Source organism: Schistocerca americana, chromosome 6, assembly GCF_021461395.2.
Source record: "Schistocerca americana isolate TAMUIC-IGC-003095 chromosome 6, iqSchAmer2.1, whole genome shotgun sequence".
In the NCBI taxonomy this organism is placed as follows: domain Eukaryota; kingdom Metazoa; phylum Arthropoda; class Insecta; order Orthoptera; family Acrididae; genus Schistocerca; species Schistocerca americana.
The window spans coordinates 142216734-142228736 of NC_060124.1; the positions used below are offsets into that span (position 1 = coordinate 142216734).

At 42.6% G+C, this 12003-nt stretch overlaps 1 protein-coding gene across 8 annotated transcripts in view; it reads left to right on the plus strand.

Annotated features, from left to right (window-relative positions):
- Positions 1-12003, plus strand: part of LOC124619437 (dystrobrevin beta) — a 611344-nt gene that overhangs the window by 254519 nt on the left and 344822 nt on the right. The gene's annotated exons all lie outside the window — the stretch shown is intronic.

Below are 12003 nucleotides of genomic sequence, written 5' to 3' on the forward strand. Positions count from 1 at the left end.
CTATGTCTTGTAAGGCTTCGTGATGTACCTGGCGTACTAAAAATTTAATGGTTCAAGATGTAGTTTTTCCTATCGTTTGTCTCTTCTTTCTGCCTTGGAAATGATATATATATATGTGTGTGCGAAAAACGCCTATTTGTATCGTATTCCGGAGTCTACGTTAAATTAAATTTACTCCTAAAAGTGGTTGTGTTCAAAGGTCGGTGGAAGTGGAGGCGTAGTGAGAAGCACTGTGATATTCGAAGTACACTTGGAGTTGAGGGAATGTGTACAGACGGAACGTATACAACGTAATGGTACACATTCAAAATACAGACTTATTTCTGCCGTACGTGGATGTAATCACACACTGTCGTAATGAAGTTTCGCATGCCTTAATGGCAGACGCGCAATTCGTGTGCTTAGTTGCCTGTGTTTATAGACCCGAATAACTGAAGGTAAACGAATGTAAGAGATGTTCACTCTTTAAGACGAACAGTAAGGACGAGAGCTGCGCACATCCTTGGGTGTTTGAGACTGTCCCAGATAAGAACTGGAACACGAGTCTCGCTACTTGGTGGCACTGCCCTCGCTATCTGAGCATCTGGAGCTCATCGGGCACACCGACTGAGAGCATCGACCTGCCGTTGCCTCTCTCCTGTTCTTCATTCTGAGAAAATCCCTTGTTTAGAGCTTCAAACACTCTCCACGTCATACCCTAGCTCTAGTATACAGTTCGGGTCGCGCGAGGAATATAGTGGCTTTCATTTTAGAGTAGGCATGTTGGTGCTATTTAGCGTGTGTAGGGTTCATTATGGGCTACACACCAAGTAATAGGATACCAAGCTATAGTGAATATAAAATTTTTAGCAATAGCAAAGCTTTGCCAGCCGACGAACAGACAGTGTGAATTACAGTTGAACCTGTGGTGTAGGGCAGAGACAGAGGAATCTCACTCTCTCTGTCTCAGTTCCGACTTCCAGTCAATGATTACAGACAAACTGCCGTCAGAACAAACGGTTTCGGTCCATACTGACCATCCTACATGTCAGGAAAAGGGAAACTGAATATAATTGTTGAACAGTGTACATGTTGCAAACAGTAATTATAAAACAATGAAAAGGAACTAATTTCATATAATTATTTAAAAAGCGAGCTGAAAAGTGTGAAGAAGCACGCCCGATTAAGTCAAAGTGACGGGCTTAAGATCTAAACAGAATAATTTGGCAACGTAGAACGGCGAACTACGGCGCAGTTGCGACACGAAAAGCATGTTTGTGAGCCAAGCTCGTCAGGCATCGCTACTGCACACGTAGTTGACAAATATACACACAAAATTAAGTAATATCTTTTCTGGAACTAAAATTTGGCGTTAGTTATTACAGTAATAAATGATTCACGCCAAAATAGGTAAATGAAACTGATTTTTAGAACAATTCTAAAGGAAATGGATGAGTGACAATATGTAATGCCGAAAAATTATGACAGTAATTTTGTGTAACAGTAAGAATAGAGCTATGTATGAAGTTAAAAGAACTAACAAAATCATTATTCTCAAGAAGGCAAACGAACAAAACGTATGACTTAAGTAATCAGCGACCACAATGCCGCAGCGGTCAGAATTTTTGGACCATTGCCTTTCTTCAACATTGTCGCCCCCCTTACAAAGTCAGTTTCTCTCTCTCTCTCTCTCTCTCTCTCTCTCTCTCTGCGCAAAGAACGCATCACGCACCCGCCTTATACTCTGTACATTATTTCAGCTCTCGATCTAGATGCCGAATTAATCACGTGTTTTCCGAGCACGTCACACTTTCTGTCGTTTGGTTAAAATCAAGCTATGTGGACAAAGAAATCACACTGCCTTAAGTAGTTGAGCTTTAATTTTTACACAATTTGGCTGACTCACAAATGCAATTACATCACTTCAAGAATATAGGGGATGTTAGACGTTTAGTGACAGGTATTTTATCCGGATTAACACTGTATCCCCTGTAAACATAATGGTCATTAAAATACGTGTTTCAATGCAAAACCCTCTAGCCACGCACTCTGTCTTCGCTTTTGCTTGGATGCTCAGCTGCCTACTTCTCAATCCGTCGGAGTCTTAAGACTTTACGAGGCTGGTATTCACAGTTGTCTGTGTGGAAATTCTGTCAGATAAAAATTGTATTATAAAGTTCGATGGGGATAAAATATCATACTGATGCAAAGACTGACAACAGGCTCCTAGGGAAATGTTTAGTTGTACACTTTATCAAACTTAAGAGTCTCAGTCTTTGAATAAAGAACTGAGTAACAACGGGAATCAGTTACGTCGTGTAGATTTTTGGAAGTAATTGTTTAGACTGCCGAGCAGGGATTCCCAAACTTTTCTCTGACTGAACACTGTGAGAATCCTGGTACTTCGATGGAATAGCTTGTTTATTTTTAAGATTAATAACATTTTTAAAAATGAGAAAAACTTGTTGTATTCAGTGAGTACTTCAATTTTAAATCATAACTATTGAAACAGAAATCATAAAATTTTAAAAAATAATTATCGTCAAAATGTATAGAAAATTCCATGTTGTTAAAATTTTTTGCAGAGCACTTACTTCCGATGGAACACCAGTGTTCCGCAGAACGCAGTTCGGGAAACACTGCTGTAAAGCTATGAGCTGAAACGGTCATGTTGGTACAGTTACAGGAAATTCCAGTCGCAGTCTTATTGGTTGGGTATTGTGACGCTGCAATTTGTTCACAAACGAGGTTACAGACGAAACATGTATAGTAGTCATATTAGGTCGGGCTGACGAGAGAGATGGTTTATATACTCAGAAAGGCAGGGCGAATGGTCAGAAGCTTGTTTCACTGGCGAGAGAGCCTAACAGAAATGTTGAAAAACTCTTAACCGGCAGATAATCCAAGGAAGACGCAGCGTGTCGTGCGAGAATCTGCTTAGAAAACGGAACGGTCGAACTGTCAGGGAGGTAACTACGGATATTGTTGGGCCACCAACGCGGACATCGTGCAGGTAAAATGAGATTGAAAACAGGTCGTACACAGACGTACAGGCAGTCGTCCTTCACATGCCTCTCCCCCTTGAATGGAACGCCAAGAAATTTTACTATATAGTAAAACAAACACCCTTTATAGGGATTCGCATGTGAGGATTTACGAGGGTAGTCACAAACTTCAAGTTATTTCCTCGCAAAAAGAAATCAAGCTGTGGCCACGAAAATTGGTGATGGTGTTAATTATCTGTAGATATTAATCCTTAAAATGCCACAGTTTTCTTAACAATGGCTGACTGGGCGGAGACCTTGATTGTAGAAGTCTGCATTTTGGCTGTTCGCGGAAAGATCTCCACTTCTAAAATCACCTTGTCATCGTTCTGAATATGACTGCCATGGTTCTCATCCAAGGAACGCGGAACAAGACTGCGTTGCGTGTCAAGAGTATACGGTGGGTGAGGCAACACTTGACAGCACAAAGGAGCCCTGTTCGGAATGCGCTCGAGCGTTGTTGTGGAGCAAATACATCGCCTCGGGCAGCTTCCCGCAACACTTCTTCTTGCAACAGCCTCGCCTAACCACCTCAGGAGTTTTCGGTGGAGTGGTCCTGTGACACTTTGCATCTTACGTGCTGAATCTGTTAGCACCAATCCGACCTGGGTGGCCGAGCGGTTCTAGGCACTACAGTCTGGAACCGCGCGACCGCTACGGTCGCAAGTTCGAATCCTGCCTCGGGCATGGTTGTGTGTGATGTCCTTAGGTTAGTTAGGTTTAAGTAGTTCTAAGTTCTAGGGGACTGATGACCTTAGAAGTTAAGTCCCATAGTGCTCAGAGCCATTCGTTAGCACCAAACCATGGCCGTTCCAAAATACACTCATCATCATCTTTTCCTGTAATGGTTGTGTGTTGGCACTTTTCGGCGTTGATGAATCCACATGTTTTTACTGCTTACTTTGCTCCCTTGTTTCGGTGCCGTAGTGATGTACTCAGCACTTTCCATTGTGATTACACGGCTAAAGAAATCATCTGGCTTCGCCTGACACAGCCGCAAGATTTCCGATGCTCCTTTAGTTAGGATGGTTCTTGACTCGGTGTGACCAGTCGCGGGACCGACGGGTACGAACTTCGTTATGTTACAAATGTAGACTGAGATGATAAAAACTGATCAGTGACGTACTTTCACTTTGCCCACTGCTGCCTGTCTTGTCATACGACAGTCTTCGAGCACTAGGGCCTTAACATCTCTTGCGATTCGGGTTCTTGACAGAGAGGTGGTCGGCCAATTTGTTCTCTGTCATTGAGACTCACCTCAGCATACTCCACTTTGTCAATGGGGTGCACAACTTTGTTTTGGATCTTGTAACACCGTGCTACGGTTCTGTGGCGCGGGGATTGCAGTGTGTACCAGGACTGCAGATTTCTACCTACAAATAAAGAAAAATTAATAAGGAAGGTTTATTTTTACTGGGTGACAAAATTAAAATTTTTGTTACTCGTTGAAGATGCATTGTGAAGATTGTGTCCTTGGCGATGACAGGTGTGATGGAGAAGATAATGCTTTATTTAGGAAACGTCAGAAATTAAAAGTTAAGAGATGGCTTGTATGAAATACGAGGCACCGGCGTAGCGTCTACACTGCGAGACTGTAAAGCTGGGCTAGTTCCCTTCTCAACCCTTGGCATTTCGTGTACTTTGTCCACTAAAGAAGCAATGAAGTTGACTATTTTCGTGAAATGTTATATGTAATAAAGTTTATTACATATATTGTTTGTGTGTTCGACTCCGTGGCAGAAGTGAATCAGAAGAACGTAGAAGGGAATCCTGAGACACGGGTAGCACATTACACATTACATGCGTTCGTTTAAATGGACAAAGTGTCGAGTTTGTCGGAGAGAGAAACGTGGTTAGAAAAGGTCGCAGCCAAGGCGCTCTGGCAGGAAGTGAAATCCGCTGTGACTCATGTTGGCATTAGCCTGCAGGTTTCACAGTGAAGGCACGGTTCAGCTCCTCCCGCACCTGGCATCCGAACAGCTCTCGAGTGCACGAGTAACTTGCAATTCTGAGACATTGCATAAAATATGGCGTTTTTTTTCTCCTGTTGTGCTACGTAATCCTTACCCTTACTTCGGTCCATAAGCGTTCATATTATACCAAGGCTCACCGTTCGCTCTCAGACATTGACCGTCTTTTCCAGTTTTATTTTAGGGCCCAAGATTGCAAGGTGTTTGTGGTATACGATAAAACGTAAACGTTTTCGTTTTGAGACAGAGGCAGGGTACTGTTATTTATTCCTTTGGCTGCGCTGTTTCTTTTCTAACTAACGCTCACCTATACCAGGTAGTGACCAGTGTTAAAGGAAAACGCTTGTCAAGGTACTTCAGTTTCATGTATTCACATTGGTCTACAGTTCAAAATTTTTCATCTAATTATGGTATTTGTCCTGGCTATTTCTCCGTTTACTGTTACAATACAGTGATATCTTCATTGTTTACAAAACCACTTGTCTCAACGTAGACCCCTACAAATTGATAGTAAAAATTATCTTACGTTTCTCTTTTACATTTTATTTTCAGTTCCCACTCGTTCGAGACAGTGCGGAATTCGTACGCCAAAGTCCAAGGGCCGTACGGATCCCACACTAAGCCGCAACTTTCCCCTGCATTGTTGCAATAACCAATCAGGTGGCATTACGCTTTCACGGAGCCACTTGTGAATCTGGCTCTCTTGTGTTTAGCATCTCCTACAGGGCAGACGTCATTAGGCCGCCTGCCCTTGTAATTTAGCTTCGCTCCAGGGCAGCTCAATTAGGCCGTCTGCCACTAGCTCTCTTTTAATTTGACTTCGCTTCGGATTCTCCTGTATTTGAGTTTGGTCTAGAGCAGACGACCTCTGCCGCTCTGTCATTCCACATGCGCCCAGAAGTGTCACTGTTTCGTCACTCACCCTTGTTACGAAAGAAAACGGAATTCGGTATAGCTTCATCTTTCCGAAAGCGTCATTTGTAAACCGAAACTTCGATAAACTTGGACATTTTTCATTTTACTTTCGTCTGAATAGGCCCTTGACAAACTCACCTACTCCATTTTGCCATCATTCCCCTCGACGTTCTATACAATTGTATCCATCTCTTGTACAACATTAAATGTGTATATTCGTTACACATTAACAATTGTGTTAATTCCTCGCCCAAAAGATAAATATTCGATCGCTAAGGAATTTGCAATTTAGTGCATCGACATCGAAATATCACCACACCCACAACCATCAATCAAAAGCTACAAATAACTCTGTATCGTCTTTGCATTAGTCTATTCTTTGTTAAGCTCTACGTCAACTGCCATATTGACTGGGATTTCTGTTTCCAACGTCCACTGCTGGTCATCTAGGACGTACTGTGACGGGAGGATAGCGCTGGTTAATTTCTTTCTGACCATACACAAGCCAACTACGAAAATTTTTTTTTGAAGAAACTGGCTTGTTCTTGAGATTTTTGAGAGTTCTGATTCCTGATACGATCAAAACAGCTGTATAACCCATTTTTTGACAGTTGGCTCTCAATATTTTTAAGAAATGCGTTTAACGATTTTAATTGTATGATGTATATTTCATATACTGTTTCAATTTATGGTAATACGAAGTTGAAATTTAGGTGACACTGGCTGCACTGGTTCGTATATACAGGGTGTTACTAAAAGGTATGGCCAAACTTTCAGGAAACATTGCTCACACTCAAATAAAGAAAAGATGTTATGTGGACATGTGTCCGGAAACGCTTAATTTCCATGTTAAAGCTCATTTTAGTTTCGTCAGTATGTACTGTACTTCCTCGATTGACCGCCATGATTTCATACGGGATACTCTACCTGTGCTGCTAGAACATGTGCCTTTACAAGTACGACACAGCATGTGGTTCATGCACGACGGAGCTCCTGCACATTTCAGTTGAAGTGTTCGTACGCTTCTCAACAACAGATTCGGTGACCGATGGATTGGTAGAGGCGGACCAATTCCATGGCCTCCGCGCTCTCCTGACCTCAACCCTCTTGACTTTCATTTATGGGGGCATTTGAAAGCTCTTGTCTACGCAACCCCGGTACCAAATATAGAGACTCTTCGTGCTCGTATTGTGGACGGCTGTGATACAATACGCCATTCTCCAGGGCTGCATCAGCGCATCAGGGATTGCATGCGACGGAGGTTGGATGCATGTATCCTCGCTAACGGAAGACATTTTGAACATTTCTTGTAACAAAGTGTTTGAAGTCACGCTGGTACGTTCTGTTGCTGTGTGTTTCCATTCCATGATTAATGTGATTTGAAGAGAGGTAATAAAATGAGCTCTAACATGGAAATTAAGCGTTTCTGGACACATGTCCACATAACATATTTTCTTTCTTTGTGTGTGCTGAATGTTTCCTGAAAGTTTGGCCGTACCTTTTTGTAACACCCTGTATATCACAACACACTTCTTTTCTCACAGATATGTTGTACAACCATCTCCACACAGTACATCTCTACACAGCACATTCCTCAAACTGGGGAAGTATCAAGAGTGGGGTTCCACAAGCGTCAGTCGTGGGTCCTTTGTTGTTCTTAATATATATTAATGACTTGCCATTCTATGTTCATGAAGAGGCAAAGTTAGTTCTCTTTGCTGATGATACAAGTATAGTAATCACACCTGACAAACAAGAATTAACTGATGAAATTGTCAGTAATGTCTTTCATAAAATTACTAAGTGGTTCCTTGTAAACGGACTCTCACTGAATTTTGATAAGACACAGTACATACAGTTCCGTACAGTAAGTGGTATGACACCATTAATAAATATAGACCTTAATCAGAAGCATATAGCTAAGGTAGAATATTCCAAATTTTTAGGTGTGTCCATTGATGAGAGATTAAATTGGAAGAAACACATTGATGATCTGCTGAAACGTCTGAGTTCAGCTACTTACGCAATAAGGGTCATTGCAAATTTTAGTGATAAACATCTTAGTAAATTAGCTTACTACGCCTATTTTCACTCATTGCTTTCATATGGTATCATATTTTGGGGTAATTCATCACTGAGGAATAAAGTATTTATTGCACAAAAGCGTGTAATCAGAATAATAGCTGGAGTCCACCCAAGATCATCCTGCAGACATTTATTTAAGGATCTAGGGATATTCACAGTAGCTTCTCAGTATATATACTTTCTTATGAAATTTGTTATTAACAACCAAACCCAATTCAAAAGTAATAGCAGTGTGCATAACTACAATACTAGGAGAAAGGATGATCTTCACTATTCAAGATTAAATCTAACTTTGGCACAGAAAGGGGTGAATTATACTGCCACAAAAGTCTTTTGTCACTTACCAAATAGTATCAAAAGTCTGGCAGATAACCAACAAGTATTTAAGAAGAAATTAAAAGAATTTCTGAATGACAACTCCTTCTACTCCATAGAGGAATTTTTAGATATAAATTAAGAAAAAAAAAACAAAAAAATTATTAAAAAAATAATAAAAAAGTTGTTATATTAACTTAAGTATGTTGTTAAATTAACTTAATTATGTCATGTATTGGAAAATTTGACTCGTTCCACATCATTACGAAATATCGTATTCATGATCCATGGAACTAGTATTAATCTAATCTAAGTTGTGCCCAATAAAACTGTTAGTGAAAGGTTCACCTGAGGATGGAGAATGTTTATGGTATCTCTGCTAGAGGTTTTCCCACCTGTTAGAACAGAAATCGAAAGAAAGCGTGCTTCTTGGTCCTGATACTCGAAAAATAAGATTCCAAATTTTCAGTCAAACGTGACAGTGGGTGAAAGTGAGGTTTGGTATCTAGGGATGGGACATAGAAGTATTAATATCGACATAAACCAACATCGTCATACTAAGCATGACAAGAAAAATTATCGGGTGAAAAGTAACGACATTTCAGTGTATCAATGCCAAAAATTTAGTTTAAATTCAAGTTAATTATGATAGCACTTTCTTTCAAAACTGTGAAGAGTAGCTTTTAAGAATCAACTACCGAACCCGGCAGTGCTTCGCAGTTCCTAAATAAGTGTGGGGACTGTATATACGTCATAATCTCCACCCATCTATTTGTCCGTCTCCTCCACCTCCGTCCGCCGGCCGTGGTGGTCTAGCGGTTCTAGGCGCTCAGTCCGGAACCACGCGACTGCTACGGTCGCAGGTTCGAATCTTGCCTCGGGCATGGATGTGTGTGATGTCCTTAGGTTAGTTACGTTTAAGTAGTTCTAAGTTCTAGGGGACTGATGACCTCAGATGTTAAGTCCCATAGTGCTCAAAGCCAAGCCACCTCCGTCCTCTCTTTGTCCATCTCTTCCTCCTCCCAGTTCTCGCTGTCCATCCCCTCCTCACCCCCGAACACTCTCCATTTTCTCCACGCCCCTCTCTCTGTAGATCTTTTCCCCGTATCTCTGTCTCTCTGACCAGTTTCATGTCGTTCAGATAGGTGGCGGCGCTATACGCTACCCTGTAAATGGCGTCCATGACAGAGATGCGTTCCAAGCGCGTAGCTGTCATTGAGTTTCTTTTGGCGGAAAACAAGATCGTCGCAGATACTCATAGGCGCTTGCAGAATGTCTGCGGAGACCTGGCAGCAAACAAAAATACGGTGAATCGCTCGTGAGCACCCGTGTGTCGCGCGGCCGCACACAGCTGTAACTCCTGCTATGTTGGAACTTGTGGACATTCTGATTCGAGATGATCGACCGATCACAAACAAACAGCTTGCTGCACGGCTAGACTTCTCTATTGGTTGTACTGACGCACTTGTCCACAAGTTGGCGTACTTAAAGGTATGTGCCCGCAGTGTTCCTCACAGACTAACAGAAGACCTTAAAGAGAAGCGAAGGACCATCTGTGCGGATTTGCTTGCGTGGTGCGAGGCTTATCCAGACAGTTTTTTTGTCGAACATCGTCACAGGTGATGAAACATGGGTTCGTCAATTCGAATCGGAAACAAAACGGCAACCCATGGACTGGCGCCACCCCACCTTGAACCTTCCGACCTCCATTTGTGTGGACCGATGAAGAATGCACTCCGCGGGAAGCAGTACGTGGCTGATAAGGGAGTTACTGATGCAGCAAGATGTTGGCTCCGACATCGACCAGTAAAGCGGTGTCACACGGAAGTAAAGGCGCTCCCAGTAAGATGGCAAAAGGCCGTCGAATTGATCGGAGATTATGTTGAAAAACAGAACTGTGTAGCCGAAAAGTGGGGAATAATATGGTGTATTGGAATCATGAATAAAACCTACCTGCTTTCAGAAAAAAAAGTGTTGCGTTACTGGATGGCCCTTGTAATAACGTTACAAAAAAAATTGCATCTACAGTGATGTTACCAAACCGTATACAGTATTACACATGGTACAGTGCAACACTGACTTCAGTACACAGAAAATTTTGATAAACTGTAATCGCGTGTCACTTGGCGATTTCATTCCGCACTGGGTCGTCGTACATTGTAGAATACACGAAGAGAGAAATCTGTAGTCCAGGGCTAAGCAAATCCAAAACATAGTCCAGTTGAAATCCAGTAAACAGCCACATTGCGAACGTATGGTGCAAGCGCGGTAAACACCTGAGCAGAGCATGATTCGAAGTGTCTTGCAGTGGCCCAATTGCTGGGTTTTATCCCCGCCTTGACGTCAGCGACCAGGCCTGTGTTACGACATGCTAGCGGCTCTTACCGGCTGCCGGAGGACTCGTTGGTAGCGGACATCGCAGGGTATCGACCTCGCCATCAAATGGCACGGATATACGAAGGATATCTACACCCGCCAGGTTAGCCGAGAGCGCTAATGCGCTGCTTCCTGGACTCGGGTAGGCGCGCTGGCACCGGATCGTATCTGCCCGGCGGCTTAACGATGGAGGCCGGTGTGCTGGCCAGCCTGGATGTGGTTTTTAGGCGATTTTCCACATCCCACTACATGAATACCGGGCTGGTCCCCACGTCCCGCCTCAGTTACACGGCTCGCAGACATCTGAACACATTCGCACTATTCCATGCATTACATTAGACACAGACAGTTGGGGTACACTAATTCCGTCCCAGGGGGTATGGGGTGTCGGCAGGACGGGCATCCAGCCACCCCTTCAGTTAACCTTGCCAAATTCGATTAACCGTACCGACCCTGCGTCATTTCAGGAAAAGGCACAAGCGAAAGAAAGAAAGAAAGAAAGAATAGGAAGGATATCTACGGTTTCATCTGTGATGGTTAAACAGCCACAGTGAGTAGCCTTTGGTGTAACAGTTTTGATCGACATCATCCCCATTTCAGTCATCAGCATTAAAATGAAGTTCCTTTTATGTGTCTGATAAAAATTTCTTGTGGCACTATAACGGCTGATTTTGTGGAGAATACTAATTTTGTGGGCGAATGCAGTGAAGCCTGCTGATTTGATGCTTTGTAACGGATATCGCTAGGATACCAGTCAAAAAATGCTGTGGCATTATTTCCGAAATGTTTTCGCACATTTTCCACGTATATCTTACAAAAATGGTTCAAATCGCTCTGAGCACTATGGGACTTAACATCTATGGTCATCAGTCCCCTAGAACTTACAACTACTTAAACCTAACTAACCTAAGGACATTACACAACACAGTCATCACGAGACAGAGAAAATCCCTGACCCTGCCGGGAATCGAACCCGGGCGCGGGAAGCGATAACGCTACCGCACGACCACGAGCTACGGACAGATCTTACACAATTACTCGAATTCAGCTCTTCTACTCCACACAACTGTATGTGAAAGATATCCACTGCTAATTACTGCACATCTGCGCATTGCAAGATGCACTGCTGCGTGTTTCGGAGTTAATGCTGCAAGTAACGCTGATTTTGTGCCCTTGCTAATCCTTCCTAATTAGAAACACGCATTGGATAACGTGCAAGCTCAAATTTGAATACTTTTCTCAGGTTATCATATGATTGCTTGGCAATGAAAACTGGGTGCAACAAAGTTCAGAGGATCGACTGTACCTTTTGTACGCAA